This window comes from Schistocerca americana, chromosome 6, assembly GCF_021461395.2.
Source record: "Schistocerca americana isolate TAMUIC-IGC-003095 chromosome 6, iqSchAmer2.1, whole genome shotgun sequence".
Taxonomy (NCBI): domain Eukaryota; kingdom Metazoa; phylum Arthropoda; class Insecta; order Orthoptera; family Acrididae; genus Schistocerca; species Schistocerca americana.
The window spans coordinates 189,510,179-189,516,640 of record NC_060124.1 but is presented as its reverse complement, the minus strand read 5'-3'; the positions used below and the strand labels follow the sequence as shown (position 1 = coordinate 189,516,640).

Here is a 6,462-nt window from a genome sequence, read left to right as displayed (position 1 = left end):
AAAAATTCTGGAGATTTATCACTGGTTTAAAGTAAGCAGCACTCCGTCTACAGGCCACAACTGGCCCATCGGTACCATCCGACCGCCGTGTCATCCTCAGATGAGGATGCGGATAAGAGGGGCGTGTGGTCAGCACACCGCTCTCCCGGCCGTTATGATGGTTTTCTGTGACCGGAGCCGCTACTATTCGGTCGAGTAGCTCCTCAATTGGCATCACGAGGCTGAGTGCACCCCGAAATATGGCAACAGAGCATGGCGGCGCAGCTGGTCACCCATCCAAGTGCCGGCCACGCCCGACAGCGCTTAACTTCGGTGATCTGACGGGAACCGGTGTATCCACTGCGGCAAGGCCGTTGCCACTACTTCAAAGTAGACCGTCAAATTTAGCTGTCATGATAAAAGGCCACGCAGCAGCTAAACTTGACTTTAATGATATAATCAATGAGTTTACCTCGCACAGAGCAAGGAAATGCAAAATAAAATTAGAATAAAAACATAATTCATGGACTGGGACATTTTCTCGAGTCTTAGTTACAGTATTTTTGATGGATTTTTAACTAACAATTTATGCACCATTAATAATTTTACGAGGAGCGAATAAAATCTGTTTTTTTATTACTATTATGAATCGTACTGAAGCCAACGATACAGACGCTACCAGAAACAAAAAGACAGCCCTATTGATTTTATTTTATTTCAGTGTTTCTAGAAGTTTTATATAACTTGTAATTTAAATATAACAATGCCACATTTCATTTGTTTTGTGCCTAGTTTTCGACAAAACAGTTCATTTAAGTAATATTTTCGATAATGTTTAACTGTATTAAACCCACTTACAAAATTAAAATCTGTTGAGTGTGTCAATTCAAGTCATACGATTAGTGGGACTTTCCATTTATCAGTCAGATATGGTGGCCCCTCGACGACCACTTCTACATCGGGGCTCAAAGAACGTCTTGTGAGTGTGCAGGAATATGTTATCTGATGTTATCTGCGTGGAATCCCAGGTGCGACATGACAGATTATTTTTGTCTGTCTCTAAGGCGAAAACTCGTTCCGCTTGAGATGACAAATTTTGTGTTCCGTGGAATGCCGCAACAATTATACAGTGTAACTAACATTAGTTAGCCAGGTATTGAATAAACAAAGTTGACTGACCGAGAGCGCTATACAAAATTTGTTGGAAGAGTTGAGCTAGTGTGTCCCAGCACATTAGGCTGACAATTATGTGGAGACGGACGGTTCTAAGCTAAGTATTTTGAATCACTGAAACTGGCTTCGCTGTGAAACACTGGAATTATTACACAAAGAAACACATTTTCGAGTATGTTTCACAACATTTTATTTGACAGTAGCTATGTTTAGGGTTACAGGTACAGTTTCTAGTATTACTAACTCAAAAATATCATTCCTGTTTTCTGGTGTACTATGAAGCTAACAACATACAACTACCAAAGAAATTTAAGTTGTAATTCGAAACTTATCAACTGAAGATATTAAATCTGTAAATGAGTCGACAACCATGTTTTGGCACTTTATTTGTAAAGGTCCGTCTTGATTACATAAGTTGTACGATTCACAGTTACCGCTTTCGGCTATAGCCAAATCTGTTACAAATGGAGCAGCAGTGTTTCGACAAACTAAGTTCAGTTAGCTGAAACTAAATCTACAAATGTACAAGGAATACACAAGAAATAATAAATAAGAAATAATAACATGGCTAACAATCATACATCCATAAAAATTTCAGATACGAGTATCAAAAGCAGTTATCTATCTACATCTACATGATTACTCTGAAATTCACAATTACGTGCCTGACAGAGGATTCATCGAACCACCTTCAAGCTATTTCTCTACCGTTTCACTCTCAAACAGACCCTTCTGCGCGAGCTCTGGTTTCTCTTATTTACTACAATGACCATTCCTCCCTCTGTAGGTGAGCGACAACAAAATATTTACACTTTCTGAGGAGAAAGTTCGTGATTGAAACTTTCCCAGAAGATCCCACCGCAACGAAAAACGCCTTTGTTTTAATGACTGCCACACCAATTCACGTATCATATCCGTGGAGCTCTCTCCCCGATTTCGCAACAGCACAAAACGACCTGCTCTTCTTTGAAGTCCGCAGCTCGTGGTCGTGCGGTAACGTTTTCGCTTCCCACACCCGGGTTCCCGGGTTCGATTCCCGGCGGGGTCAGGGATTTTCTCTGCCTCGTGATGACTGGGTGTTGTGTGCTGTCCTTAGGTTAGTTAGGTTTAAGTAGTTCTAAGTTCTAGGGGACTGATGACCATAGATGTTAAGTCCCATAGTGCTCAGAGCCATCTTCTTTGAACTTCTTTGATGTCCTCCGTCGATCCTATCTGATGCGGATCCCATACCTCACAGCAGTACTCCAGAAGAGGGCGTACAAGTGTAGTGTTGGCAGTTTCTTTAGTACACCTGTTGCATTTTCTCAGTCTTCTGCCAATAAATTGTAGTCTTCCATTTGCTTTACGCACAATCTATGTGAACGTTCCAACTTACGTTACTCATGATTGTAATCCCTAAGTATTCACTTGAATTTTCAGCCTGTAGGTTTGTATGATTTATCATGTAACCCAAATTTAGCGGATTCCTTTCGGTACTCATGGGGATGACTTCACACTTTTCATTACTTAAAGACAACTGCCATTTTTGCACCATACAGATAGCTTTTCTAAATTGTTTTGCTATTTGATTTGATCATATGATGACATTATAAGATGGTAAATGATTGCATCATCTGCAAACAATTTAAGAGTGTGAAACTTCTTTATTTAAGTGTGTGTATCTGTACTTAAATTGCAGAATGACTGAGAAGATGAAGCGTATACGTTATTTGAGTCTGAAACAGCTGAATAAAACTGAACGTACTGAGCCTACTTTCTCTTTACTTTTTCTTATCATTTCAACACTGACACATAATATTCTAGCGCAACGCAATCTGGCTGCTCAAAAAAATTGCAACCTGAGTTCAAATAATTAATTTAAAAGAATGGCCCTGACTAAAAAGAAATCTTAACAATGACTTATACGTTTCATTAAGCACTTACCTCACAAAAATCTTCACTACGCGAACTACTGCAATTCAGGGAGCGTCAATACTGCCAGCTAAATAAAAGATACTAACTACTTAAGCGACTATCTACTAATAGGCATGTGGTTAGCAAAGGAAAGATTTTGTAGCAAACTAAATAATGTATTTTTTACCTTAATAATGTGACATCCAGTACAAAGAGATATAATCATGAATAATTTTCAATCTCCAAGTCGGATACTTCCAGATCGTTAGCCTACGCTAAAACTTCAGACCTCTGCTAACTTTTCATATTTAACATCCATCACTGCTGGCTGTTCACCTCTAACTGCCCAACAGTACTTCCATCACTGCTGGCAACTAACTTCCAACTGCCCAACACTACTGGCGATTAACGTTCAACAACGAGTCCAACCAGCCACAGAGTCTCTCGGAAAGAAAGCGCGGTCAGACATTCAATGCAAAGCGCTACACAGCGCTACCAACACAGAAGCAGCTCACTTACAAGTGCTACTCAGATTACTTCCTAAATACACTCCTGGAAATTGAAATAAGAACACCGTGAATTCATTGTCCCAGGAAGGGGAAACTTTATTGACACATTCCTGGGGTCAGATACATCACATGATCACACTGACAGAACCACAGGCACATAGACACAGGCAACAGAGCATGCACAATGTCGGCACTAGTACAGTGTATATCCACCTTTCGCAGCAATGCAGGCTGCTATTCTCCCATGGAGACGATCGTAGAGATGCTGGATGTAGTCCTGTGGAACGGCTTGCCATGCCATTTCCACCTGGCGCCTCAGTTGGACCAGCGTTCGTGCTGGACGTGCAGACGGCGTGAGATGACGCTTCATCCAGTCCCAAACATGCTCAATGGGGGACAGATCCGGAGATCTTGCTGGCCAGGGTAGTTGACTTACACCTTCTAGAGCACGTTGGGTGGCACGGGATACATGCGGACGTGCATTGTCCTGTTGGAACAGCAAGTTCCCTTGCCGGTCTAGGAATGGTAGAACGATGGGTTCGATGACGGTTTGGATGTACCGTGCACTATTCAGTGTCCCCTCGACGATCACCAGTGGTGTACGGCCAGTGTAGGAGATCGCTCCCCACACCATGATGCCGGGTGTTGGCCCTGTGTGCCTCGGTCGTATGCAGTCCTGATTGTGGCGCTCACCTGCACGGCGCCAAACACGCATACGACCATCATTGGCACCAAGGCAGAAGCGACTCTCATCGCTGAAGACGACACGTCTCCATTCGTCCCTCCATTCACGCCTGTCGCGACACCACTGGAGGCGGGCTGCACGATGTTGGGGCGTGAGCGGAAGACGGCCTAACGGTGTGCGGGACCGTAGCCCAGCTTCATGGAGACGGTTGCGAATGGTCCTCGCCGATACCCCAGGAGCAACAGTGTCCCTAATTTGCTGGGAAGTGGCGGTGCGGTCCCCTACGGCACTACGTAGGATCCTACGGTCTTGGCGTGCATCCGTGCGTCGCTGCGGTCCGGTCCCAGGTCGACGGGTACGTGCACCTTCCGCCGACCACTGGCGACAACATCGATGTACTGTGGAGACCTCACGCCCCTCGTGTTGAGCAATTCGGCGGTACGTCCACCCGGCCTCCCGCATGCCCACTATACGCCCTCGCTCAAAGTCCGTCAACTGCGCATACGGTTCATGTCCACGCTGTCGCGGCATGCTACCAGTGTTAAAGACTGCGATGGAGCTCCGTATGCCACGGCAAACTGGCTGACACTGACGGCGGGGGTGCACAAATGCTGCGCAGCTAGCGCCATTCGACGGCCAACACCGCGGTTCCTGGTGTGTCCGCTGTGCCGTGCGTGTGATCATTGCTTGTACAGCCCTCTCGCAGTGTCCGGAGCAAGTATGGTGGGTCTGACACACCGGTGTCAATGTGTTCTTTTCTCCATTTCCAGGAGTGTACTTTACGTAGATGAGCAGAGGGGCACACTAAACATTACTTCTGTTTCACTCGAAGACATTCCCTCAGTTATTACGACCAGGAAATCACAAATCCTGTCGCACGAGAGAGGCAATGGTCCATCGGCACGCATTTTGATTAGATGTCGTTTGTGAGGTACCTTGTCAAAAGCCTTCTGGAAATCTAAAAACATGGAATCAATTTGATATCCTCTGTCAATGGCGCTCATTTCTTCGAGAGAATAAAGAGCTATTCGTGTTTCACAAGAACGATATTTTCTGAACTCGTGTTGGCAGTTTGTTAATAACTTATTTTCTTCGAGATAATTCTTCCAAAATCCTACTACTGGGTAAGCCCTACATAGATCTGTCACATGGGGAGAAATTTCAAGATACCATTTAAAAACCATGCATATGAGCAAAATAACGCATTCGCTACACATTTGGATAAGAAAGAAAAACATGTGGCACGAAATGTACAGGGCAATATGGAAGTTTAGCACAAGGCGCCTGAAGAACAGTTATTGAACCTAATGGAGGAAATGAAAATTTTTCTACATGAGAAACGGCAACCGGGATTACTGCTGAACGAACAGAGCGAGTTTCACTTGAATGATTATTTTGATGTATTCAGCATCTAGGCAGTATGAGCAGCATCGTGCGCGGTCTCATGTGCGCCGGTCACGAACGGCACGGAAACCTGGCGATCTTAGATCGCGAACATCGCCAAAAAAAAAAAAAAAAAGTAACAGAGAAAGCACGGGCAGCGCCACTGATTGCGAGATTTCACTCCGAATGGATTACTGAGCATCGAAAGATTAATAACTTAGTCGTTGCCTTGTTCATTATCTTCGACTTACGATTATGTCTAATTGCTTTATAGTGCTGAAAGGTTTCTATTAATAAAGTTGATGTTACTTTTACACGTTTTATTCAGACTTCTACAGAATGATGTAGTATTTACTTTGCAAGGCTAGGAACTTTCTACACTGGAGCGCCCAAGAAACTGATACAGGCAGGACTATTCAGATAGAAAGATCTGTAAACAGGTTGAATACGGCACTGTGGTCGGCATCGCCTATATAAGACCACAAGTGTCTGATGCAGTTGTTAGATCGCTTACTGCTGCTAGAATGGCAGGTTATCAAGATATTAAGTGAGTTTGAACGTAGTGTTATAGTCAGCGCACGAGCGACGGGGCACAGCATCTACGAGGTAGCGGTGCAGTGGGGATTTTCCCGTACGCCCAATTCACGAGTGGAGCGTGAATATCAGGAATCCGGTAAAACATCAAATCTCCGACATCGCTGCGGCCGGAAAAAAAATCCTGCACGAACGATACGATTGAGAACTGAAGGGAAATGTTTAACGTGACAGAAGTGCAACCCTACCGCAAACTGCTGCGGATTGCAATGCTGGGCCAACAAGTGTCAGCGTGCGAACCTTCAA

At 44.3% G+C, this 6,462-nt stretch overlaps 1 pseudogene; it reads right to left on the bottom strand.

Moving 5' to 3' along the window:
• Positions 1-240: 240 nt before the first annotated feature.
• On the bottom strand, positions 241-358 carry LOC124620525 (annotated as a pseudogene).
• Positions 359-6,462: the final 6,104 nt, after the last annotated feature.